This window comes from Dama dama, chromosome 14, assembly GCF_033118175.1.
Source record: "Dama dama isolate Ldn47 chromosome 14, ASM3311817v1, whole genome shotgun sequence".
NCBI lineage: Eukaryota > Metazoa > Chordata > Mammalia > Artiodactyla > Cervidae > Dama > Dama dama.
The window spans coordinates 381,771-409,744 of NC_083694.1; the positions used below are offsets into that span (position 1 = coordinate 381,771).

The 27,974-nt window shown below is 39.6% G+C and overlaps 1 protein-coding gene and 1 non-coding gene across 3 annotated transcripts in view; both read left to right on the forward strand.

Moving 5' to 3' along the window:
• ADORA1 (adenosine A1 receptor) overlaps positions 1–27,974 on the forward strand; it is a 134,510-nt gene that overhangs the window by 12,639 nt on the left and 93,897 nt on the right. The gene's annotated exons all lie outside the window — the stretch shown is intronic.
• Positions 27,273–27,382, forward strand: LOC133069718 (U6 spliceosomal RNA). Its single transcript, XR_009695945.1, has one exon. It is a non-coding gene; the product is annotated as a U6 spliceosomal RNA (small nuclear RNA).

Sequence of the window (27,974 nt, forward strand, 5' to 3'; positions counted from 1 at the left end):
GTCTACGTGTCCCCCATCAGGCTGGGAGCTCTCTAAGAGCAAAAGTAGTGTTTGTTCTATCACATTGTCATCCTGGGAACTCTCTGGGGAAAGGGGCTGCATCTCCCCTAAAGAGTCAGGGCTCCCTCGTGTCTCCCCCATCACACAGGAAATGTGCCTGTGCCTGAATATTTCTGCCCCTAATTACTCAGGATGTGAATATGACAGTCCCTGTGAAGCTCCTGGGCAGTGAGGCTATCTTGGAGAGTGATCCCGGGAGATTGTCTGGTCCTGGTGAGATAGCCATGGGATCCTAGATAGAGATTCCTACCAGGGGCAGAGCGCCCCTCGGAACAAGCTGGGAAACTTGTGAAAGGCAGCCTCCAAGGACTACTTCTACTGTCCGTAAGGGGCAAGCCAGATATTCTCCCTAGACCTCCTTTCCATGCACACCATTCTGAGGGTGTCAGCCCTAGATCCAATCTTACTCCTTTCTCTCTATCAGAAAACAAGAACTACAGTGTGGTGCAGGGCAAAGATAAATCAAGATGGCATTGAATCCTAGCTGTGACACTTGCTAGTTGTATGACATTTTTTTCATTTAATATCTTGGAACCTTCATTTCCTCATAGGCAAAACGGTAATTAGAAACCCTATTTCTTTGGGCATATCATGTACTTAATAAATGTTTGTTGAATAAATGATTGCATGTTTATTTTCTTTCTTTTGGGAGGTTTAGAGAATTGTATAACCAACCTTGCCTCTGGTAAGTTGAATTCCTGTATCCATGAGCCTAACAGTTCATCGAGATGACATTTATTTCACTCCCAGCCTTTAATCCGTTCCAAGCACACAATTAAATAAGTTCCCAAAATGGAACCTTTGGTAATACATTCCCGTTCTTTGGTCATGAGAAAATCCCTTCTAACATTCCTTCAACCCCTCCCTACCCCACCTCTAATGGCACATCATAGGCATGTTTTGTCTTTGACACTTTTCTGTAGCTGGGTGGTAGAATGTCCAACTCATTGGCTTAAAAATCAGGGCACCTGGTTTCTAGTCCTAGGTCTACTGATAACCCCTGTGTGACCTTGAGAAATTGAAGTTAATATTTACTTAGTCTCTTCTGGGTACTGGCCACTATTCTAAGTGGTCTACGTAAATTACCTCACTCACTTCTTACAAGTGATATAATCCCTTTACAAAGGAGAAGTCTAAGGCTCAGAGAAGTTAAGAAACTTACACTAAATCACACAGCTATTAAGTGGTGAGTTCATGTCTCCCTGACTCCACAGCCTCTTTCTATTGTGCTATGCCAACCTTTCTAAGGACCTTAGGTTCCTGAGCTATAAAATAAAAGAATTGGACTCTGTGTTCTGGAAGGTCTCATTCAGTTTGACCTTTTGTCACCACCTGTTCAAGGCCTCTGGAAGGATCTTAGGAAACTTGTGGACAGCTTCCTGGCTTTCCCTTTCCTGACCTTTTCTTTTGTTTCTCTGTCTCCAGGCCCTCCTCACAATCCTCTCCAGTGAGTCGATGTGAGACAGAAACCAAATGTTCCCCTGAATCAGGGCAGTTCCATCTGCTGTGTTCCCTGCGGAGTGAGCTGTGGGAACACTGCATTCCGCCCTCCATATCCTGTTGCCTGGAGTATTTTCCCTGAGCTATATCGCCCCTCTGCATTCCCTTCTTTGTGTGAGCTTGGGCCAGCCCAAAGGAGGACCCATTTGCTTTTCTGCCTCTGAAAGCAGGTAGTCTCCTGGTGGTAAATGTGTAACTGAGTGAACTTGCTTCCTGGGTCCAGAGACTTCTCAGCAGGCTGTTTCCATCCCCAAAGTTCCAGTCCTCACACTCCCAGACCACCCATGGAGTTCACACACCCACACATTCACCAACTCATTTGTTCCATATCCTTACCTCATTTTGGCTCCTTAACAGTGGAGACATAGCCCTGACTTCAAATTTATAGCCATAGTTCACCTCAACCGATAGTTTGCTTTTCTGCATTTATGTCTGGGGAAGTTGAGGCCTTGGGAGGTGGGTCACGGGGCCAGACCAGGATAGGATCTCGGGCACCTGCCCCTCACTTAACCCATTCCTCCCTCCCTGGTCTCCTCATAAGGCTGCTTTCACAACCCTGTGTCTGGCTTCCCAAGTCTCCAGTTGCCTGTTTTACATCTTTCTTGACTGAATCCAGATTTTTGAAAGTAACAGTTTCCTTTGCTAATGAGGCTCTCATGCTCCAGGAGTAAGGGGCAATGTTTTCTTGGATTCCTGAACCCATAACCAGCTGCATTCTCTATCTAATATCAGCCAGTGGGTGTTAGATAGGGAAGTACTCTAGGCCTAAAGTAGGATTGACTCAGGGGAGGGCAATTATCACCATGTCATCATCAACAGCTACGTCAGCATTTAGGACTTTCCTATTTTCCAGACAGTATTTTGTCTCTACAATGTCTCATTAACTATTTTGTCTGTACAATGAGGTCTTAGGATGGTTACCTACCCTCAATGATTGGAGGTATGTATCATTATTACAATTTTCAGACTGGGAGTTCTGGTTAAGGAGTTTTCTAATGGTACTAATTGAAGACAGATGCAAGATTAGAACCCAGCCTGACCAACCTCATTGTCAGTGGACAATCATCTTCATTAAAGTCTGCTATCTCAGGCTCAGGCCTTGGATGACTTTGATAACCAGCTCCTCTTCAGATTAGGTATATTGTATGTACCCAGCTAGTGCACATAATGGCTGTTCACTAAATGCTTACTAATTAGCTGAGCTAAACAATGGAGCCCATGTCGTCAATGCAAGTCCCTTCTGTGGCACAGAGTGTGAGAGTTCAGAGTCATTTCTTCCCTAGGTTGACCTGAACATCATAGTCTATGTGCTTTGTGACCTGGGGTCAATTCTAGACCTTTGGATGATAATGATGCCCACTGGGAAAAAATGAAGTTGTGGTTCAGAGGGACATAGAATTGTAGACTAATAGAAGTAGGAAGTTGAACATTTGACCTTCAAAAGGATTGTTGCAGCCTGAAAAGTAGATAAACTGCATCAAGTTACTGAAAGTGAAAGTTGCTCAGTTGTGTCTGCCTCTTTGCGATCCCATGGACTATACAGTTCACGGAATTCTCCAGGCCAGAATACTGGAGTGGGTAGGCTTTCCCTTCTCCAGGGGGTCTTCCCAACCCAGGGATTGAACCTAGGTCTCCCACATTGCAGGGGGATTCTTTACCAGCTGAGCCACAGGGGAAGTCCTCTAGTCCCCACAAGGGAATTCCTGAAGAAGGCATCAAGTTGCCTAGGGCTTTACTTATTCTGAGATAGACAACCTTGCTCCTGGAGTCGTGAATTTGGAAGCATTCTATCCACCTGTTGGCAGGCATGGCTGGCACCAGCGCATAGCCCTGGGAGTGGGTGTTGGCCTGATCAGTGGTGCTTATAGCACCTCACTCCCTGCCACATGGCACAGACAGCACCTCCTGACTTTTCTTCCTTTTGCTTTGCCTTGCTGACTGTTCTTGCCAAGGTTTGGCTCTTGGCCTTGGAGTTGATAGCCAAGAGCTTGACTTTTATACCCAACTGTCCTCTTCTCCACGTTTGCTAACTACAGTGAAATCATAGATGCATAGATGATCAGAGCTGGGAGGGATCATAGACCAACTGTCTTGTTTTAAAGAGAGGAGACTGAGAACTAGAGAAGAGGAATTGGCTTGCCTTCTTTCCTAAGAGGTGCATAGAATAAGCCCTTTGGCAGAGTAGAATAAGCCAGATTGGACTTCAGTGCCTGCCTGCCTTGTCCTCTAGAGCCAGATTTATTTAATAAGCATTTAATAAATAACTTAATCTCTTCTACATATAATCACACTGCCTTTATCTGGAAGATAACCTGGATATTCACACACACATGTGCTGTTCGGAGCTGCCCTTCAGCACTTCTCCTGAATGTGCCAGTCCCCTGTCCCCTTCCCCACCCCTGTCAAAGTTCCTGGTCCATATTTCAAGCCCTGTGATCATGTCTCTTTAAGTCACTTAGGGCTGATGTGATAGGGAAATTTATCTAGACACTTGCCACTCTTCCCACTCCCACACAGGCCAGGGTGCCATGCAGAGAACTTCGCATAGCTATGAGGTCTTAGGATGGTTACCTGCCCTCATCAAGACTCAGCTTTCTCATTTTACAAATATATAATTAGCTTGGTGCCTGACACCTAGTTAGCTAATACCATGTTAATTATTATTATTAGTGAAACTGTTATGATTCCTAAGAGCAGAGTCTCTGGAGGGTTTCTCACCTAGTCTGGAGGATGGAGATCAGCTCCATAACCTTTCTATGGCGGAACCGTCCCTCCCCCCAGATACACAAAACCCACATTCTAGGAGTCCTTGTGGAGGTCTCAGTCCTTACCCTGGCCTTATTCATTTTCAGCCAAGCCACCTGGCATTTCACAGATCTCAGCTCTGCCTGTTGTAAGTTATAAATAACCCCCAGCCATCTGTTCTCTGAAACTCCCATACTGAGTAAAAAACAAAACTTCCCTATGCTTCCCCATGTTATTCTGCTTCTGGCAGGATTTTAATTTTCTGTTTCAGAATTTAAATCTTTTCCCTTTTGTGCCTTCTTCCCCAACCCCAAGCCTTGTGTAGAATCTCTGTCATTGCACATGTTGAGGAAATCTCTGGGGGAAGGAAGAGAAGCACTTCTCTTAGGAAGGAAGTGCTCTTTTAAGGAAATTGCATAGAAATAGTGTGCTCCCTCCTCAACCTTGGGCGAGCAGCTGCAAGGCAGATGGAATGTGCACAGAAAACGTGAGGGGACTGTGAGGTAGGTACCAACCATGGCAAAGGGCTTCTGAAGCAGTGGCTAAGTCCCCAGAGCTAAGCGAGCCCTCACCTTGATGAAGGGAATAAAGTGAAAGTCCTTGGGCTCTTTCTTCATACTCATTCTCAACCCCTAAAAACATATATTCTGCATAAGACTTCTGTGCCTCAGTTCCTCTCAACTTGTCAAAGTGATAATTAGCTAATGTGGGTGACTATATGTTATAGACTGAATGTTTGTCTCACACCCCCCCAAGTTCATATGTGAATATGATAATATGATGATATTTGGAGAGGAAATAAGCATTAGATGAGGTCATGAGGGTGGGGCCCTCATGACTGGATTAGTGTCCCTCTACAAAGAGGCACCAGAGGGCTTACTCCTTATCCATGTGTATCAAAGAAAGGCCATACAAACAGGGCAAGAAGGCAGGTGTCTGCAAGCCAGGAAGAGAGTCTTCCCCAGAATCTGACCATGCTGGCACCTAATCTTGGACTTCCAGCTTCCAGAACTGTGAGAAAATAAATTTCTGCTATTTGAGCCACCCAGTCCATGGTATTTTCTTATGGCAGCCTAAGTCATTGTTATACTGTATATAAACAGGATGGTTAGGACATTCCCTATTCTCAAGAGGAGCATTTAAACAGGGTAATTCCTGGAGACAATGTCAATGAATGTGGTCTACTCCTTAGTGAAACCTAGTACGGAGGCAGTCATGTTTTTTCCATCATAAGCAACATGACCAGAAATCTTTATTTAAGATTTATATTTCACATATATTTACATGTAAATGTATTTTACATATATTTATGTAAAAGATACAAAATTTTAATTGTACCAAATTTTATTAGTTATAAAGTAATATTTATTTATAAGTCATGCAGTATAAAAATAACAATTTAACAAACACTTGTATTCCCACCAACCAATTTAACAAAGAGAATATGGTAGCATTACCTTTGTATGCCTTCCTGATCTCATCCGTTCCTTTCTCAACCTAAGGTAATCCTCATCATTAATTTTGTGCTTACAATTCCTTTGCTTTTCTTTACAGTTCTATCACATTTTAAATCTCTACATGGCATCATGTTTATGTGTTTTTGAATATTTTATCAATGGAGTCAAAGTAAATATCTTCTTTTGTGACTAACTTCTTTCATCTATGTTATATGTATTGCAAATCATTTTCTTTTCTTTGTAGTACAGAATTCCATTGTGTGAGTATATCACAATTTACTTCTCAATTCTATTGCTGATGAAAAGTATTTTTTTCCCAGTTTGAGAGTACTGAATACCATGCTACAGTGAATATTCTTCATCTCTCTTGATGCATGTGCTGAAGAGCTGCTCTAGGCTATATATATATATAGAACTGGAATTGGTGAGTTACAGAGTATATGCATTTTAAACCTTGCTAGATAATGTGAAAACTGTTTTCTAAGGTAATTATACCAATTTATACTTCCATTGATGATGATTTGTCAGTTTTTTGTTTATCTGGAGGGAACAAACTGATATCTTTTGTGTTTAAAATTTACATATCCCTAATGGCTATTTTTAAAGATATTTTTGGCCATTCAGATTTATTTGTGAAGTTCCTCTTCAAGTATTTTTCCCATGTTTCTATTGGATTGTTTGTCATTTTCTTATTGATTGTAGAGGTTCCTCATATACTGTCAATAGGAGTCCTTTGTCAGATGCAAGTATTACAAACCTCTTCCCATTCCAGTTTGCCTTTTCACTCTTAAGATGTCTTCCCACCTCTTTTGCTTTAGGGCTAATGCTTTTAGTTCCTATTAAAGAAATATTGCCCACTTCAAGGTCACTAAGGTACTCTTGTATGTTTTCTTCCAGAAATTTTCTTGTTTTAACTTTTCATTAGTTCTCTTTGTCTGGAACTGAGTTTTGTATGTAATGGGAAGCTGTTGGTTACCTCAATGGTGAAAGCTGTCCAGGTCTTCTGTGGAACAGACCTCAGAAGACCTGTGGATGTCTGTGCCAAGAAACACTACAGGGTCCTCTGCTGTGAAAGTTGTGGGGAGCCAATAGTTGTCGTGGGAGCTATTGAGGTCCTTAGTGACAAAGTCTTCCAGAGATCTCCATGGAGAGGGTCATTGGGAACTGTGATGATATTGATACAGATGGCTCCTTCCCTCCTTCTTCATCCCCATCCATCTCTAGACATCTCAGCTAAGCCAGTCTCCCTAATAATCTTCCTGTGGTTGTTCTTTGTTTTCTGTCCCACTGTGTTGCTGAAGTTCTAAACTCTTGGGCACACCAGAGCTATTTTTTGTTTGTAGATAGCCATCTGTTGTTTGTTGGCAGAAAAGTGCTCCTACCTCTTAATCTACCATCTTGCTAATGTCACTCCAAGGGTATTTTTGCTGTTTATAAAATGCTACATGTGGTTGTTTTCCACACTTTAAAAACATTATTCCATTGTCTTCTGGCTCTCATTGTTTCTGCTGAAAAGTTCACTAATTGCAACAAAGTTTGTTTTTACCATGCCTCCTTTTGTAACAGGAGGGAAAGGGGCAGGGCACAACTTTTCAAAGAATGACATAGCCCTCGGACACAACATAAACCGATTAGAATCACATGAGACCGAGGCGCAGACAAGACTAGACCTTGATCTTCAATCAGCAAGTGAAATGACACACCCAGAGGTGCCATGACAGTTTCAAGGCACTGCCAAAAGACCAAGGAGTGGGTGGTGGCCCAAATCCTGGAAATCTCCACCCCTTCCCAAAAATAGTTGGAATAATCCTCCCGCTTATTAGCATATGAAATTACCCAGTCTGTAACAGTTGACTGTGCCACATGTTGCGGCACACTGACATCTGTGAAGGCCCACACTCTGTCTGTGAGGTGTGCTTCTCTCTGAATCTGAAAAAATCCACTTCTTACCTATCGCTTTGTCTCTCACTGAATTCTTCCTGTGCTGAGACATCAAGAACATGAGCTTCATTAGGTGCTTAAACCAGGTACCATGGGTTTTGGCTCGGTTTGAGTCCCAGCCACGTGGTTTCGAGTCGCAAACAAGATTTTGGCTGGGTTTGAGTCCCAGCCACATGGGTTCAAGTACCAAGCAGGGTTTTGGCTGAATTCGAGTCCCAGCCATAAGGGTTTGGGTCCCAAATTGGGTTTTGGCTGGGTTCGAGTCCTAGCACATGCATTCAAGTATCAATCTAAGATAAATGATTTCACTTTTAAGGCATTCTCTTTGTCTTTGTTTTCTCTAGATTACTGTGATATATTTAGATTTGGGGGAAGAGGGTAGTTTTATGGATATTCTTCAGTCTGTGGCTTCATTTTGAAATATTCTATGATTTAGAATACTTCTATGTGAAATATTTCTTCAGATACTGAATCTGTCTTAATTTTCTCCCTCTCTGGCACTACAATTATGTGTACATTGGGGTTTTGACTATGTACTACATGTCTCACATGTTTTCCACCCTTTTAGGGGGCATGTGGGGGGCTTCTAAGGTGGCGCTAGTGGTAAGGAATCTGCCTGACAATGCAGGAGATGCTGGTTCAATCCCTGTGTTGGGAAGATCCCCTGGAGTAGGAAATGGCAACCCGCTCCAGTATTCTTGCCTGCAAAATTCCATACTCTGCACTGAGTTCACAGTCATTGGAGAAGGAAATGGCAACCCACTCCAGTATTCTTGCTTGGAAAACCCCACGGACAGAGGAGCCTGGCAGGCTACATTCCACGGGGTTGCAGAGTCAGACAGGACTGAGCACACAGGACAGGAGGCGTGCATATTTTAATCTGAATATTTTCTATTGTTTCCTTTTTCCAATTTACCAGTACTCTCTTTTGTTTTGTCTAATTTACTGTTAAACTCATCAAATGAATTCTTAATTTATGCTATTGTATTTTTCAGTCCTAGGATTTCCATTCAATTCCAATTATTTTAAAATACATTAATCATTGTTATTTTAAAGTGTGTATCTGGTAAATTAAAAAAATCTGAATCACCTATGGTTCTGGGGTTTATTCTTGGGAGGAGGGGCCTTTTTTCTTGACTTTTAATCTTTCTTTTGTTGTTAATTTTCAATTACTTGCTGGATATTTTTTTTTTTCTCAAAAATTTTAGGAGCTCTTGATGGTAACTTCCTCCAAATAAGACTTTAATTGTCTTTTGGTAGGCAGATAGGTTATGAGCAGATTAACTTGGTCCGATTGAGACTTAACCTGTTTCTATGTTATCCTTATTTCTAGAATATCTGGTGGCTAAACTGGAGCCCTGAACTCTAATTTTGTCTCCCCTAATCCAGAAACATTGCCAAAATATCTACTTGTTTTCTTTTATTTTCACTTTTTAAACTTTTCATTTTGTATTTGGATATAGCTGACTAACACTGTTGTAATAGTTTCAGATGAATAGCAAAGGGACTCAGCCATACATATATATGTGTATCCATTCTTCCCCGAATTCCCCTCCCATCCAGGCTGCCACATAACATTGATCAGAGTTCCATGTCATCTACTTTCTTTCTTGAAGCATTGCCTCACACATGCAAAATTTAAACAAAGGTCTTCATTGGAAATTGGCTTTAGAATGTTGCACTTATCAGAGCACATTTCCCTTTTCTTTGGATCTTGGCCCATTAAGTCCTGGCTACCAGCTTTGTGCCTTCAAATACTTTTACCCAGGATTTAAAATTCTCAGTGTGAGGAGTAATCTGATGCCAATTATTTTTTTCAGAAGTAGAGATAAAAGTACCTCTTAGATTAAAAACTCGATGAGAGCAAGGACCTTGTCTATCTTGTTCATCACTGTACCCTAGTTTCTAGAGCAGTGACTGGAATACATGTGTGTGCGTGTATGTGTTAGTCACTCAGTTGTGTCTGACTCTTTGAAACCCTCATACAGCCCACCAAGCTCCTCTGTCCATGGGATTCTCCAGGCAAGAATACTAGAGTGGGTTGCCATTCCCTCCTCCAGGGGATCATCCCAAACCAGGTCTCTGGCATTGCAGGCAGATTCTTTACCATCTGAGCTACCAGGGAAGCCCAACTGGAATATAGTAGGTGCTTAATAAAATGGATGGCCCAGTCCTTGGCTTCTACATGGATCACAGCAGTTATCTTATTTGTCCCCTACATTTCTAGTGAACTTTAAAACCCACTTGGATGTTGCACTATCCATGCTGAGCCATGATGGCATCTCTTGGAATTTTGATGGGAATTGCATTGCGACTATAGGTTAATTTGGGGGAGAATTTGATATCTTTATAATTTTAAAAACTGACATTTTTATAATTTTGTGTATTCTAAATGGTAAATAGAATGTCTCTCTCCATTTATTTTATTCATCAAGAAAGGCAACATAATACAAGATTCCATAGCCAAGTTTTGGTTTAAATCTCTGCTCTGGCACTCAGTAGATTTCCAACTTTGTGATAGTTTCTAGTTTCCTTAACTGTGACTAGAATTATTTTAATAATAAAAGTACCTTTCTCATAGAAATGGTTAGGAGGATATATTAGGTTAGCAACTGTAAAACATTAGAATTATATAACATGTATGGCTTCTGCATAAGTATTTGTTAAATGAAGTAATAATTTTCCTTTTATGTTGTGTAATAAAGTTTTAAATATTTTTTCATAAAAATCTTGCAATCTTTTGTTATATTTATTCCTAGTTACTTTATATTTTTAGGTTATTTCAAATGACTATAGTTTTAATTTTAAAAGGAACTAAAGAGCCTCTTTATGAGAGTGAAAGAGGAGAGTGAAAAAGCTGGCTTAAAACTCAACATTCAAAAAACTAAGATCGTGGCATCCAATCCCATCAGTTCAGTCGCTCACTCTTTGGGACCCCATGGACTGCAGTACACCAGGACTTCCTGTCCATCACCAACTCCCAGAGTTTACTCAAACTCATGTCCACTGCATTGGTGATGCCATCCAACCATCTCATCCTCTGTCATCCCCTTCTCCTCCCGCCTTCAATCTTTCCCAGCATCAGGGTCTTTTCCAGTGAGTCAGCTCTTCACATCAGGTGGCCAAATTATTGGAGTTTCAGCTTCAACATCAGTCTTTCCAATTAACACCCAGGACTGATCTCCTTTAGGATGGACTGGTTGGATCTCCTTGCAGTCCAAGGGACTCTCAAGAGTCTTCTCCAACACCACAGTTCAAAAGCATCAATTCTTCGGCACTCAGCTTTCTTTATAGTCCAACTCTCACATCCATACATGACTACTGAAAAAGCCATAGCCTTGACAAGATGGACCTTTATTGGCAAAGTAATGTTACTTCCTGACCTGCATACAAGCTTCTCAAGAGGCAGGTCAGGTGATCTGGTATTACCATCTCTTTAAGAATTTTCCATAGTTTGTTGTGATCCACACAGTCAAAGGCTTTGTTGTAGTCAATAAAGCATAAATAGATGTTTTTCTGGAACTTCTAGCTTACTTCATGGCAAATAGATGCAGAAAGAGTGGCAGATTTTATTTTCTTGGGCTCCAAAATCATTGTGGACAGTGACTGCAGCCATAAAATTAAAAGACATTTGCTCCTTGTAAGAAAAGCTATGACAAGCCTAGACAGAGTATTAAAAAACAGAGACATCACTTTGCTGACAACAGTCCATAAAGTCAAAACTATGGTTTTTCCAGTAGTCACGTATGGATGTGAGAGTTGGGCCATAAAGAAGGCTAAGTACTGAAGAATTGATGCTTTTGAATTGTGGTACTGGAGAAGACTCTTGAGAGTCCCTTGGATAGCAAGGAGATCAAACCAGTCAATCCTAAAGGAAATCAACCCTGAATATTCATTGTAATGACTGATGCTAAAGCTGAAGCTCCAATACTTTGGCCACCTGATGCAAAGAGTCAAATCATTGGAAAAGATCCTGATACTGGGAAAGATGAGGGCAGGAGGTTACAGAGGATGAGATGGCTGAATGGCATCACTGACTCAATGGACATAAGTTTAAGCAAGCTCCGAGAGATAGTGAAGGACAGGGAAGCCTGGCATACTGCAATTCATGGGGTTACAAAGAGTTGAAAATGACTTATTGACTGAACAAGTTTTAAAGGTTACATTCTTCATCTGTTTTTGTTGGTTCATGAAAATAAAGTTGATTAAGTGAAATTTACTTTTGTATATTGAAATTTTTTGTCCAGTAGCCTTGCAAAATGCTTGTATTTATGCTAATCATTTGTCTATGGACTTCTTAGGATTTGCTGATAGATGGTCTTATCAACTGTGAAAAAAAGCAATTTTGGTTCCTCCTTACCAGTTCTTATAACTTTCATCTCTCTTCCTTTTTGCTTAAACTTCCAGGTCAGTGTGGTGATAATGTACATTCTCTTCGTTTTCCCAATCTTGTAGAGAAGATTTCAAGTATTCAACAAAAAATAAAATGTTCACTGTGAATTATAAAAAGTTATATTTTATCAGTTACTTTCTGCTTCTAGTTTGCTGAGAGTTTTTGTCATGAATGGAGAGTCAATAAAATGTTGTTCTCTGTGACAAGGTTTTTCTCCTTTAATATGTTAATGTGGTGAATTACATTAATTAATTAAAAAAAACTTTTATTCCTAGAATAAACCCATCTCATTCTAGATATAGTACATTTTTATATGTTGCTGTATCTGGTTGCTAATATTTTGTTTGGATATTGCATGTATATTCATAAATAAAATGGCTTAAAATTCTGTTCTCATGTTTTTTTAAATCTAGTTTTGATATCAAGATTATTCTAGGTTCATAAAATGAGTTCACAATTTTTCATTGTTTTTATTTCTGGAAGAGTTTTTGTAAGATTGGAATTACTCATTTCTTGAGTTTTTCTTAGAAGTATTGACTCAATTTCTTTACTGGTTAAAGGACAATTCAGATTTTTTTCTTCTTGTATTAGTTTTAGTAAGTTTTTTTTTAAGGAATTTTTCTATTTCACCTAAATTTTCAAATATGTGATACTAAATTTTTCTTAATATCATCTTATTTCTTTTTTGCCACTTTATTTATTTTAATTTATCTATTTTTGATGGAAGGATAATTGCTTTACAGAATTTTGCTCTTTTCTGTCAAATATCAGCAAGAATCAGCCTTAAGTACACCCATGTCCCCTCCATTGCGAAACTCCCCCATCTCCCTTCCCAGCTTGCCCTCCTAGATCGCTACAGAGCCGTGTTTGAGTTCCCTGAGCCATACAGCACGTTCCCACTGGCTATCTATTTTGCATATGTATTGTAAATTTCCATATTACTTTCTCCATGCATCTCACCCTCTCTCTCCTCCTCTCTCCCTGTTTCCACAGGTCTGTTCTCTACATCTGTTTCTCCATTGCTGTGCTGCAAATAAATTCATCAGTACCATCTTTCTAGATTCCATATATATGTGTTAATTTATGATATTTATATTTCTTTTTGTGACTTACTTCACTCTGTACAATAGGCTCTAGGTTCGTCCTCCTCAGAACTGACTCAGATGGGTTCCCTTTTATGGCTGAGTAATATTCCATTGTATATATGTACCACAACTTCTTCATCCTTTCATCTGTTGATGGATATCTAGATTGCTTCCATGTTCTAGCTGTTGTAAATAGTGCCTCAATGAGCATTGGGGTGTATGTGTCTTTTTCAATTTTGGGTTCTCCTGGGTATATGCCTAGTAGTGGAATTGCTCGGTCATATAGTGGTTTTATTCCTAGTTATTTAAGGAATCTCCATACCATTTTCCATTGTGGCTGTATCAATTTACTTTCCCACTAGCAGTGCAAAGAGGGTTCCCTTTTCTCCACACCCTCTCCAGTGTTTACTGTCTGTAGATTTTAAATGATGGCCATTCTGACTGTTGTCAGATTTTTAGATGATGGCCATTCTGACTGTTGTCAACCTCACTGTAGTTTTGATTTGCATTTCTCTAACTATGAGAGATTTTTATCATCTTTTCATTTGTTTGTTAGCCATCCGTATGTCTTCTTTGGAGAAATGTCTGTTTATGTCTTTCCGCCACTTTTTTATTGGGCTGTTCCTTTTTCTGGTATTGACTGGTATGAGCTGCTTGTATATTTTGAAAATTAATTGTTTTTCAGTTGTTTAATTTGCTATTATTTTCTCCCACTCTGAGGGTTGTCTTTTCACCTTGTTTGTAGTTTCCTTTGCTGTGCAAAAGCTTTTAAGCTTAATTAGGTCCCACTTGTTTATTTTTATTTTTATTTCCATTACTCTAGGAGGTGGGTCATAGAGCATCTTGTTTTGATTTATGTCATTGAGTGTTCTGCCTATGTTTTCCTCAAAGAGTTTTCTAGTTTTTTGGTCTTACATTTAGATTTTTAATCCATTTTGAGTTTATCTTTGTGTATGGTATTAGGAAGTGTTGTAATTTCATTCTTTTACATATAGCTGTCCAGTTTTCCCAGCACCACTTGTTGAAGAAGCTATCTTTGCCACATTGTATATTCTTGCCTCCTTTGTCAAAAATAAGGTACCCATATGTGCTTGGCTTTGTCTCTGGGCTCTCTATCTTGTTCTATTTGTCTATATTTCTGCTTCTGTGCCAGTCACATACTGTCTTGATGACTGTAGCTTTGTAGTATAGTCTGAAGTCATGAAAGTTGGTTCCTCTAGCTGCATTCTTCTTTCTCAAGACTACTTTGGCTATTCGGGGTCTTTTGTGTTTCCATAAGAACTGTGAAATTTTTTGTTCTAGTTTTGGGACAAATGCCATTGGTAATTTGATAGAGATCACATTGAATATGTAGATTGCATTTGGTAGTATATTCATTTTCACATTGATTCTTCCTACCCAGGAACATGGAATATCTCTTCAGCCATTTATGTCATCTTTGATTTCTTTCATCAGCATCCTATACTTTTCTGTATACAGTTTTTTTTTTTTTTTATCTCCTTGGGTAGGTTTATTCCTAGATATTTTATTCTTTTTGTTGCAATGGTGAAAGGGATTGATTCCTTAATTTCTCTTTCTGATTTTTTCATTGTTAGTATATACAAATGCAAGTGATTTCTGTCTGTTGACTTTATATCCCAGGACTTTCCTCAGTTCACTGATTAGTTCTGGAAATTATCTGATAATTTCTGATAATTATCTGATAGTTTCTTTTGGTTTTTCTATGTATAGTAGCATGTCATCTGCAAACAGTGAGAGTTTTAGTTCTTCTTTTCCCATCTGTATTCCTTTTATTTCTTTTTCTTCTCTGATAGCCATAGCTAGGACTTTCAAAACTATGTTCAATAATAGTGGTGATAGTGGACACCCTTGTCTTGTTCCTGATCTTAGAGGGAATACTTTAAGTTTTTACCATTGAGAATAATGTTTGTTGTGGGCTGATCATATATGGACTTTACTATGTTGAAGTAGACTCCTTCTAGGCCCATTTTTTTAAGTGTTTTTATTATAAATTGGTGCTGAACTTTATCACAGGCTTTTTCTGCATCTACTGAGATGATCATATATTTTTATCTTTCAGTTGTTAACATGGTGTATCACATTGATTGATTTGCATATATTGAAGAATCCTTGCATCCCTGGAATAAACCCTACTTGATCATGGTGTATGAACTTTTTAATGTGTCATTAAATTCTGTTTGCTGGAATTTTCTTGAGGATTTTTGAATCCATGTTCATCAGTGATATTGGCTCATAATTTTGTTTTTTTGTGTTGTCTTGCCTGGGTTTCATGTCAGGGTGATTGTGGTCTTGTAGAATGAGTTTGGAAATGTTCCTTCCTCTGCAATTTTTTGGAAGAGTTTCAGAAAAATAGGCATTAGCCCTTCTCTAAATGTTTGGTAGAATTCCCCTGTAAAGTCATCTGGCCCTGGGCTTTTGTTTTTGGGGGGAGATTTTTGATCACGGTTTCGGTTTCAGTATTTGTAATTGACTTGTTCATGATTTATTTCTTCCTGGTTCAGTCTTGGGCGGTTAAACTTTCCTCAGAATCGGTCCATTTCCTCTAGGTTGTCCATTTTATTAGTATATAGTTGCTCATAATAGTCTCTTATGATCCACACAATTGCACTCATCTCACACGCTAGTAGAGTAATGCTCAAAATTCTCCAAGCCAGGCTTCAGCAATACGTGAACTGAGAACTTCCAGATATTCAAGATGGTTTTAAAAAAGGCAGAGGAACCAGAGATCAAATTGCCAACATCCACTGGATCATCAAAAAAGCAAGAGAGTTCCAGAAAAACATCTATTTCTGCTTTATTGATTATGCCAAAACCTTTGACTGTGTGGATGACAACAAACTATGAAAAATTCTGAAAGAGATGGGAATACCAGACCACCTGGCCTGCCTCTTGAGAAACCTATATCCAGGTCAGGAAGCAACAGTTAGAACTGGACATGGAACAACAGACTGGTTCCAAGTAGGAAAAGGAGTATGTCAAGGCTGTATATTGTCACCCTGCTTATTTAAGTTATATGCAGAGCACATCATGAGAAATGCTGAGCTGGAAGAGGCACAAGCTGGAATCAAGATTGCCGGGAGAAATATCAATAACCTTGGATATGCAGATGACACCACCCTTATGGCAGAAAGTGAAGAGGAACTAAAAAGCCACTTGATGAAAGTGAAAGAGGAGAGTGAAAAAGTTGGCTTAAAGCTCAACATTCAGAAAACTAAGATCATGGCATCTGGTCCCATCACTTCATGAGAAATAGATGGGGAAACAGTGGAAACAGTGTCAGACTTTATTTTTTTGGTCTCCAAAATCACTGCAGATAGTGATTGCAGCCGTGAAATTAAAAGACGCTTACTCCTTGGAAGGAAAGTTATGACCAATCTAGGGAGCATATTAAAAAGTAGAGACATTGCTTTGCCAACAAAGCTCCATCTAGCCAAGGCTATGGTTTTCCCAGTGGTCATGTATGGATGTGAGAGTTGTACTGTGAAGAAAGCTGAGTGCCGAAGCTGAGTGCTTTTGAACTGTGGTGTTGGAGAAGACTCTTGAGAGTCCCTTGGACTGTAAGGAGATCCAGCCAGTCCATCCTAAAGGAGATCAGTCCTGAGTATTCATTGGAAGGACTAATGCTGAAGCTGAAACTCCAATAATTTGGCCACTTCATGCAAAGAGTTGACTCATTGGAAAAGATCCTGATGTCGGGAGGGATTGGGGGCAGGAGGAGAAGGGGATGACAGAGGATGAGATGGCTGGATGGCATGACAGACTCAGTGGACATGAGTTTGGGTAAACTCTGGGAGTTGGTGATGGACAGGGAGGCCTGACATGCTGCGATTCATGGGGTCGCAAAGAGTCAGACACTACTGAGCGAGAACTGAAATTGATGATCCTTTGTATTTCTGTGTTGTCTGCTGTAACTGTGAGGCGAGCAGAAGTAACGCAGCTTAGATTAGGAGTAGACCTTCCTACTTGGTACCACTGTTTGCCAATTAGGACCAATTAGCTTTCACTTAATACTGACCGCTGTTTGCCAATTAGGAAATTAGGAACAGGGCGGAAACCCCCAGGAAAGTCCCGCGCGTGAAAGTATTGACCAATGAAATTGCTTTGCAAACGTGTAACCAATCCACTTCTCACCCTATAAATTTGTGTAACAGCTTGCGCTCGGGGCTCTCTGACTCGCACCACTGCGTTGGTTGCGGGCAGAGAGTCCTGGCTCGAGTCAGTAAAAAACTTCCCTTCCTGCGAGTTGCATTGTCTTGGAGGCCTTCTCTCTTCCCGCTCAGGGATTTGGACATCGGGCATAACAGTAACATCTTCTTTTTCATTTCTAATTTTGTTGATTTGATTTTTCTTCCCTTTTTTTCTTGATGAGTCTGGCTAGTGGTTAGTCAATTTTATCTTCTCAAAGAATCAGCTTTTAATTTTATTGACGTTGCTATTGGTTTCATTTCTTTTTCATTTATTCCTGCTCTGATCTTTGTGATTTCTTTCCTTCTGTTGACTTTGGATTTTTTGTTGTTGTTGCTTTTTACAACTGCTTTAGATGCAGAGTTAGGTTGTCTATTTGATGTTTTTCTTGTTTCTTGATGTAGGATTGTCTTGTTATAAACTTCCCTCCTAGAACTGCTTTCGCTGAATCCCATAGGTTTTGGGTCATCATGTTTTCACTGTCATTTGTTTCTATGAATCTTTTGACTTCCTTTCTTATTTATTCAGTAACCTCTTTATTATTTGGTAATGTATTGTTCAATCTCCATGAGTTTGTGTTTTTTGCAATCTCTTTCCTCTAGGTGATATCTAGTCTCATAACATTGTGGTCAGAGAAGATAATTAATACAATTTCAATTTCTTAAATTTACTGAGGCTTGATGTGGCCCAAGATGTGGTCTACCCTAGAGAATGTACCATGTGCACTTGAGAAGAAGTGTATTCTACATTTGGATGGAAAGTCCTGAAGGTATCAATTAGGTCCATTTGGTCTAATGTTTCATTTAAGGTTTCTGTTTCCTTATTGAGTCTCTGTTTTGTCCATTGGTGTAAATGGGGTGTTAAAGCCCCAATTATATTATTGTGTTACTGTAGATTTCCCCTCTTATGCCTGTTAGTGTTTGCCTTAAGTACTGAGGTGCTTAAATGTTGGGTGCATAAATATTTAAAATTGTTGTGTCTTCTTGGATTGATGCTTTGATCAGTATGTAGTGTCCTTCTTTGTCTCTTATAACATTCTTTATTTTAAACTCTATTTTTTCTGAAATAGGATTGCCACTCCAGCTTTCTTTTGGTTTCCATTTGCACAAAATATCTTTTTCCATCCTTTTACTTTCAATCTCTATGTGTCTCTAGGTCTGAATTGGGTCTCTTGTAGGCAGCATAGATGTGGGTCTTGTTTTTGTATCCATTCAATCAGTCTATATCTTTTAGTTAGTGCATTTTACTCCATTTAAATTTAAGGTAGTAATTGATAATGTTCTTATTGGCATTTTCTTAATTGTTTTGGGTTTGTGTTTTAGGTCTTTCCTTTTTCTTGTGTTTACTGCCTATCTAATTCCTTTTAGTATTTGTTGTAAGACTGGTTTGATGGTGCTAAATTCTCTTAACTTCTGCTTGTCTGTGAAATTTTTTATTTTTCCATCAAATTTGAATGAGATCTTTGCTGAGTATACTAATCTTGGGTATAGATTTTTTTTTTCTTTCAGTACTTTAAATACATCCTGCCATTCCTTTCTGACCTGCAGAGTTTCTGCTGAAAGATCCTCTATTAATTGTATGGATTTTCCCTTGTATGTTACTTGTTGCTTTTCCCTTGGTTTGTTAAGCTTTCTTTCTGTTAGCTTGGTTAATATCTGTCTCGTTTTTCTCCTTGGGTTTACCTGTAAGGGACTCTATGAATTTCTTGAAATGATTGACTATTTCCATTCCTATGTTAGAATAGTTTTCAACTGTAATTTCTTCAAAAATTTTCTCAGTGCCTTTCTTTTTTTCTTCTTCCTCTGGGATCTCTATAACTCGAATGTTGGTACATTTAATATTGTCCCCAAAGTCTCTGAGGCTGTCCTCAATTCTTTTCATTCTTTTTCCTTTTTGCTGCTCTTCAGCAGTTGTTTCAACCACTCTATCTTCCTGCTAACCTATATGTTCTTCGGCCTCAGTTATTCTACTATTGGTTCCTTCTAGAGTACTTTTAATTTCAGTGATTGTGATATTCATCTGTTTGCTTTTTCTATATATCTTCTATGTCCTTGGTGATTGTATTAACTGTGTTAATTGTTTCTTGCATTATCTCCATTCTATTTTCAATTCTTCAGAACATCTTCACTATCATTATTCTGAATTCTGTTTCAGATAGATTGCTTATTTCCTCTCTATACTTATTTGGTCTTGTGAGTTTATAACTTGTTCTTTCATTTGTGCTGTATTCTCTGTCTTTTATTTATTTATTGATTGATTGTCTACTTTGCTCTGCTTGAGGTCTCATTTACCCAAACTTTAGTGTTGTAGTCCTTATTCCTTTTGGTTTTTGCCCTTGGAGGGAAAGGTTGGTTGAGTAGTTTGTGTTTATTTCTTGTTAGGGATGACTTGTGTCTGTGTTCTAGTGGGAGAAGATCAAGCAGATGATTACAGAAATAATGAGACATATACCCACACTTCCACACACACAGTTATAACAAAGTATAGCATACAGGAGATTGACTTGGTGAACAGAGAAGCCAAAAGTAATATTGACCAATTAAAAACAGAGCTAACTAATGCTCAATCTGGAAAACTGAGCCTCAGCAGATTGCCAACTGGGGAATATAGGAAAGAGAGCACAACAATTTAACTTACATGGTGAAAAAAGAAAGAGTGAAGGGAAAAGGAGGAAGAGGAAAAAAAGGGGAGAAGGGGGAGAAAATAGAAAATGAAGAGGTGAAGAAAGGGGGGAAGCAGGAAAAGAAAAACCAGAAAAGCAAAGATAACTAGATATATGTGAAAAACATTTATATATATTCAGGAATAACTATAATATGTAAAGAACTATAAGAAAAGGAGTCAAATATATCAAAAGCAAAATCAGAAAAATCACAAAAAAGGTGAAAAATCTTTAAAAGAGGGCATTTTTAAACAATAAAAACAGAAATGAAAACTCAACAATACCACAAAAGGGCAATGTGAAGGTATAAATATGTAGAGGGAAACAGTAGTGTGGTTTATAAGAAAAAAAAAATGTTCTCAATGTCATACTTCTTCTTCATTGTGGACTCTTCTCCCATGGATGGGGTTGGATTACTGTCCTGTGATATTTTCCTGGTTGGGGGAACTTGTGCCTGTGTTCTGGTTGATGGACTGGACTCGTTTCTCTGGAGGGCAGCATAGTGTCCAGTAGTAGGACACAGTGTCCTGTAGTAGGACAAGGCACTGCCCTTCAGAGAGCCAAGATCCAGTTCCATCAATAAGAACACAGGCACAAATTCCCCCAACCCGGAGAATATCACAGGGGAGTCTATGGGTTCAGCATGTCTTTGGGCAGTCCTTTGGGCTTTGGCAGTGTTCAGTTCAGTTTAGTTGCTCTGTCGTGTCCGACTCTTTGCGAACCCATGAACCACAGCACACCAGGCCTCCCTGCCCATCACCAACTCCCAGAGTTTACCCAAACTCACTGAGTCAGTGATGCCATCCAACGATCTCATCCTCTGTTGTCCCCCTTCTCCTCCCGCCTTCAATCTTTCCCAGCATCAGGGTCTTTTCAAATGAGTCAGCTCATCATATCAGGTGGCCAAAGTATTGGAGTTTCAGCTTCAGCATCAATCCTTCCAATGAACACCCAGGAAATCTCTTTTAGGATGGACTGATTGGATCTCCTTGCAGTCCAAGGGACTCTCAAGAGTCTTCTCCAACACCACAGTTCAAAAACATCAATTCTTCAGCGCTCAGCTTTCTTTATAGTCCAACTCTCACATCCATACATGACCACTGAAAAACCATAGCCTTGATTAGATGAACCTTTGTTGGCAAAGTAATGTCTCTGTTTTTTAACTTGCTGTCTATATTGGTCATAATTTTCCTTCCAAGGAGTAAGCATCTTTTAATTTTATGACTGCAGTCACCATCTGCAGTGATTTTGGAGTCCCCCAAAATAAAGTCTGACACTGTTTCCACTGTTTCCCCATCTATTTCCCATGAAGTGGTGGTACTGGATGCCATGATCTTAGTTTTCTGAATGTTGAGCTTTAAGCCAACTTTTGCACTCTCCTCTATAGCTTTCATCAAGAGGCTCTTTAGTTCTTCACTTTCTGCCATAAGGGTGGTGTCATCTGCATATCCGAGTTACTGATATTTCTCCCGGCAATCTTGATTCCAGCTTGTGTTTCATCCAACCCAGTGTTTCTCATGATGTGCTCTGCATATAACTTAAATAAGCAGGGTGACAATATACAGCTTTAATGTACTCCTTTCCCTGTTTGGAACCAGTCTGTTGGTCCATGTCCAGTTCTAACTGTTGCTTCCTGACCTGGATATAGGTTTCTCAAGAGGCAGGCCAGGTGGTCTGGTATTCCCATCTCTTTCAGAATTTTTCATAGTTTGTTGTCATCCACACAGTCAAAGGCTTTGGCATAGTCAATAAAGGAGAAATAGATGTTTTTCTGGAACTCTCTTGCTTTTTTGATGATCCAGTGGATGTTGGCAATTTGATCTCTGGTTCCTCTGCCTTTTTTAAAACCATCTTGAACATCTGGAAGTTCTCAGTTCACGTATTGCTGAAGCCTGGCTTGGAGAATTTTGAGCATTACTTTACTAGCATGTGAGATGAGTGCAACTGTGCAGTAGTTTGAGCATTCTTTGGCATTACCTTTCTTTGGGATTGGGATGAAAACTGACCATTTCCAGTCCTGTGCCACTGCTAAGTTTTCCAAATTTGCTGACATATTGAGTGCAGCACTTTCACAGCATCGTCTTTTAGGATTTGAAATAGCTCAACTTCAATTCCATCACCTCCACTAGCTTTGTTCATATGATGCTTCCTAAGGCCCACTTGACTTTGCATTCCAGGATGTCTGGCTCTAGGTGAGTGATCACACCATTGTGATTAACTGGGTCATGAAGATCTTTTTTGTACAGTTCTTCTGTGTATTCTTGCCACCTCTTCTTAATATCTTCTGCTTCTGTCAGGTCCATACCATTTCTGTCCTTTATTGAGCCCATCTTTGCATGACATATTCCCTTTGTATCTCTAATTTTCTTGAAGAGATCTCTAGTCTTTACCATTCTATTGTTTTCCTCTATTTCTTTGTACTGATCACTGAGGAAGTCTTTCTTATCTCTTTGCTATTCTTTAGAACTCTTCATTCAAATGGGTATATCTTGCCTTTTCTCCTTTGTTTTTCACTTCTCTTCTTTTCTCAGCTATTTGTAAGTACTCCTCAGACAGCTACTTTGCTGTTTTGCATTTCTTTTTCTTGGGGATGGTCTTGATCCCTGTCTCCTGTACAATGTCACGAACCTCTGTCCATAGTTCATCAGGCAATCTGTCTATCAGATCTAGTCCTTTAAATCTATTTCTCACCTCCACTGTATAATCATAAGGGATTTGATTTAGGTCACAGCTGAATGGTCTAGTGGTTTTCCCCACTTTCTTCAATTTAAGTCTGAATTTGGCAATAAGGAGGTCATCATCTGAGCCACAATCTGCTCCCAGTCTTGTTTTTTCAAACAGTTTAGAGCTTCTCCATCTTTGGCTGCAAAGAATATAATCAATCTGATTTTGGTTTTGACTATCTGGTGATGTCCATGTGTAGTCTTCTCTTGTGTTGTTAGAAGAGGGTGTTTGCTATGACCAGTGCATTTTTTTTTTTTTTTTTTTTTTTTAGCCAAACTCTATTAGCCTTTGCCCTCCTTCATTCTGTCCTCCAAGGCCAAATTTGCCTGTTACTCCAGGTGTTTCTTGACTTCCTACTTTTGCATTCCAGTCCCCTATAATGAAAAGGACATCTTTTGGGGGTGTTAGTTGTAAAAGGTCTTGTAGGTCTTCATAGAACTGTTCAGCTTCTTCAGCGTTACTGATCAGGGCATAAACTTGGATTACCGTGATATTGAATGGTTTACCTTGGAAACGAACAGAGATCATTCTGTCTTTTTTGAGATTGCATTCAAGTACTGCATTTTGGACTCTCTTGTTGACTATGATGGATCCTCCATTTCTTCTAAGGGATTACTGCCCACAGTAGTAGATATAATGGTCATCTGAATTTAATTCACCCATTCCAGTCCCTTTTAGTTCATGGATTCCTAGAATGTCTATGTTCACTCTTGCCATCTCCTGTTTGACCAGTTCCAGTTTGCCTTGATTCATGGACCTAACATTCCAGGTTGCTATGTAATATTGCTCTTTACAGCACCAGACCTTGGCAGTGTTAGACACGTCTGTTTCTGCAGCCACAGTCAAATGGCCCTCTCTGCATATCCTCACTGCCACCAGCCCCCTACTTGTTCCTGGAATCTTTGCCAGTGCTTCTGTTCCCCAGTCCCGCCCTGCACTGCAGGCCAAAGTTTGCTTGGTAGGGGCTTGTGTGGATCTTTCTCAGCTCCCTGACCCTACCCTCTGCATTGTGGAGACTTGTGTGGGCTTCCCTCAGCCCCCTGAGCTCACCTTCTATGTCCTGTCGCATGATTTGGCTCACCAGGCCATCCTGCTATGTCACGGGCCTGTGTGCATTTGTCTCAGCCCTCGGGGCCTGTCGTCTACGTCACAGGGTTTCTGCGCACTTGCTTTGGCTCGCTGGCCCGGCTTCTATGTCACGGAGCTGTGTGCACCTGTCTCTGCTCCCAGGGCTTGCTCTCTGCATCGCGGTGCTTGCGTGCGCTGGTCTTGGCCTCCCGGGCCTGCCCTCTGTCACAGGGTTTGTGTGCACTTGCTTCAGCTCACCAGGCCCACCCTCTATGTTGTGGGGCTTGTTTTGGTTCCCTAGGCCCACCCTCTGTGCCACAAGGGTTTTGTGTGCTGGAGAGGTTTGTATGCGGCGCCTCTCTTGGCACTCTGGTCCTGTCGCCCCTGCTGTGGGGCTTCTGTGGGCTTCTCTCTGTTCCCCAAGCTCACTGTCTGGTCGAGGCCATGGTCCATGAGCTGTTTAGGGGCTGAGAAGTGCAGCTTGCTCTATTTTCTGCCCTTTAAGTCTCTGCTTTGCCTGTCTTTCTGAGATTCCATGGCTCTCCCTTGAGCCTCCCTGTGATGGAGCTTCCAGTGCATGGGAACTCTTCCTGCTTCAGGACTCCCTCCTTCCCTCAGGGCAAAAGCTCCCATCCAGAAATTCTCTGTCTTTTTCCTTTTTATGCCTCCATCCTCTCTCCTACCTCATCCCAGGGAGCTTAGCCTGCCCCCCTGGATGCCTGGAGTCTTCTACTCTCGCCTAGAGGTTGCTTTGTAGGACTTGTTCTGTATCTTGATGAATTTTGTCTTTTTTTTTTTCATTTATTTTTATTAGTTGAAAGCTAATTACTTTACAATATTATAGTGGTTTTTGCCATACACTGACATGAATCAGCCATGGATTTACATGTGTTCCCCATCCCAATCCCCCCTCCCACCTCCCTCTCCATCCCATCCCTCTGGGCCTTCCCAGTGCACCAGCCCTGAGCACTTGTCTCATGCATCCAACCTAGGCTGGTGATCTGTTTCACCCTTGATAGTATATTTGTTTCAATGCTATTCTCTCAGAAAATCCCACCCTCGCCTTCTCCCATAGAGTCCCAAAGTCTGTTCTGTACATCTGTGTCTCTTTTTCTGTTTTGCATATAGTGTTATCGTTACCATCTTTCTAAATTCCACATATATGCATTAGTATACTGTATTGGTGTTTATCTTTCTGGCTTACTTCACTCTGTATAATGGGCTCCAGTTTCATCCATCTTGATGAGTTTTGATGTATTTGTGGGGAGGCTGGAGATCTCCCTGTTTCACTCCACCATCTTCTTCCACCTTCCCACTCCTAGTTTTTTAAGGACTCTCCATACTGTTCTCCGTAGTGTTTGTATCTGTTTGCATTCCTACCAACAGTGTAAGAGGGGTCCTTATTTTCCACAGCCTCTCCAGCATTTACTGTTTGTACACTTTTTGATGATGACCATTCTGACTGGTGAGATGATGCCTCATTGTGGTTTTGATTTGCATTTCTCTAATAATGAGTGATGTTGAGCATCTTTTCATGTGTTTATTAGCCATCTGTATGTCATTTTTGGAGAAATGTCTGTTTAGGTCTTCTGCCCACATTTCAGTTGGGTTGTTTGCTTTTCTGGTATTGGGCTATATGAGCTGCTCATATATTTTGGAAATTAATTCTTTGTCAAATTTTTCATTTGCTATTATTTTCTACCATTCTGAGGTTTGTATTTATTTTTGTTTTCCATTACTCTAGGAGATAATTCATAGAGGATCTTGCAGTGATTTATGTCAGAGAGTGTGCTCTGCCTATGTTTTTCTCTAAGAGTTTTATAGTTTGTGGTCTTATGTTTAAGTCTTTAATCCATTTTGAGTTTATTTTTTTGTATGGTGTTAGAAAGTTTTCTAATTTCATTCTTCTACACATAGTTGACAGTCAAACAGTCCTCTTCAGTCTAATAGACACCAAGTTCAAAAGGAGCTGGTAAAAATACTGAAGGAATTAAGAATGGCTATGGACAGAAATCCACATTACTGTAAAAAGGAATGAGACACTATAAGGAATAGGCAAGAAAAATTAGAAAGTTCATTTTCCAAGATTAAAGCTGAGCTAAAGGCAATGAATACTGGAAAGTATAGTGCAGAAGAATGAAGAAGTGGTCTGGAAGATAGAATAATGGAGGTTACCTAATCAGCATGGCAACTAGAAAGACAAATGAATAAAATTGAAAACCACATACAAGACCTATTGGGTAACATAAAGCATGCCAATCTACACATAATAGTGATTCCAGAAGGAGAAGAAAAAGAAAAGGTGATTAAAAATGTATTTGAAGAAATTATGGCTGGAAACTTCCCAAACCTAAAGATATCCAGATATGGGAAGCACAAAGATTCCCAAAGAAGATGAACACAAACACATAAACCAAGATATGTTATACATAAAATGACAAAAGTTAAAGAGACAATTCAAAAGCAGAAACAGCAAAATAAATTAAAAGGAAAATCTCCATAAAGTGATAGCTGATTTCTCTACAGAAACATTGCAGGGCAAAAGGGAGAGGAAAATATATTCAGAGTCTTGAAAGGGAATCGTCTGTAACATAGAATACTCTACCCAGCATGATTATCATTTAGATTAGAAGGTGAGATAAAGGATTAATCAGACAAGCAAAAATGAAAAGAATACAGCAATATGAAACCTATCCTATAAGAAATATTGAAAGGTTTTCCCTAAATAGAAAAGAAGTAAGATACAGGAAAAAAGAAATCACAATTAGAAAATAAATCACTTAGCCATTATATAAATCAAAAAAGAAAAAAAAAACTAGTTGTTAAAGCAATGATAAACACATGGGACAGCAAAGGGATAAACATTAAGATGTAAAAGAGGACATCAAAACCATAAAATGTGAGGGAGGAGAGTAAGAAAATGTCATTCTTTTTTAGAATGTCTTTGAACTTACATGACTATCAGTCTAAAGCAAGCAGATATAGGAAGGGGTTAATATACTTGAAAAACAGGATAACCCAAAATCGAAAACATAAAATAGATTCACACACATACACACACACACAAAAGAACAGGATACAAGCATACAATAAAACCATCATCAAACCATAAAAAGTAAAACAAAAGAATGAAACAGTGGAGAAATATAGAATCAACTGAAAAACAAGGCTTAAAATGGCAGTAAATACATATTTATCAATATTTAACTTACATGTCAATAGACTAAATGCTCCAACCAAAAGACATAGAGTGGCAGACTGGAAAGAAAACCAAGAGTCTACAACATGTTGCCTCTAAGAGACCCATTTTATGGCAAAGGAAACACATAGATTGAAGGAGAGGGGATGGGAAAAGATATTTCATGCAAATGGAAATGATAAAAAAGCAGAGATCACAATATTCAGACAAAATAAACTTGAAAACAAGGTGGGTGCTTGCTTTAGCAGCACATATACTAAAATTGGAATGAAATAGAAAATTAGCATGGCCTCTGCACAAGATGACAATGAATTATGAATTTGTGAAGAGCTCCGTGTTTTTTGCTCAAGTGGAAGGGGACATATGTATACCTATACCTATGGCTGATTCATGTTGATGTATGGCAGAAACCAACTCAATATTCTAAACCAATCATCCTTCAATTAAAAATAAATAAATAAATAAATAAAACCAAAGTGGGATATCAGATCCCACATGTCGCAGAGACTAAGGCTGTGGGTCAAACTGCTGGGCCTGTGTGCCACAACTACTGAAGCCCACACAATCTGGAGCCCATGTGACACAACTGCTGAGCCTGAATGCCACAGCTAGACACTAAGTGCAAAAACAAATGATTCCTGCATGACATAATGAAGCTCGCACATGCTGTAACCAAGACCTGAGGCAGCTAAATAATGAATTTTTAAAAAGGCATAAAGAAAGATACTATATAATGATAAAAGATCAATACAAAAGGAGGATTTTACACTTGTCAACATATATGCAACTAATATAGGAGCACCCAAATACATAAACAAATACTAACCGACAGAAAGGGAGAATTGACAAGAATACAATAATAGTAGGAGACTTTACCATACCACTCACATCAATCGACAGGTTTTTGAGGCAGAAAATCAATAAGGCAACAGAG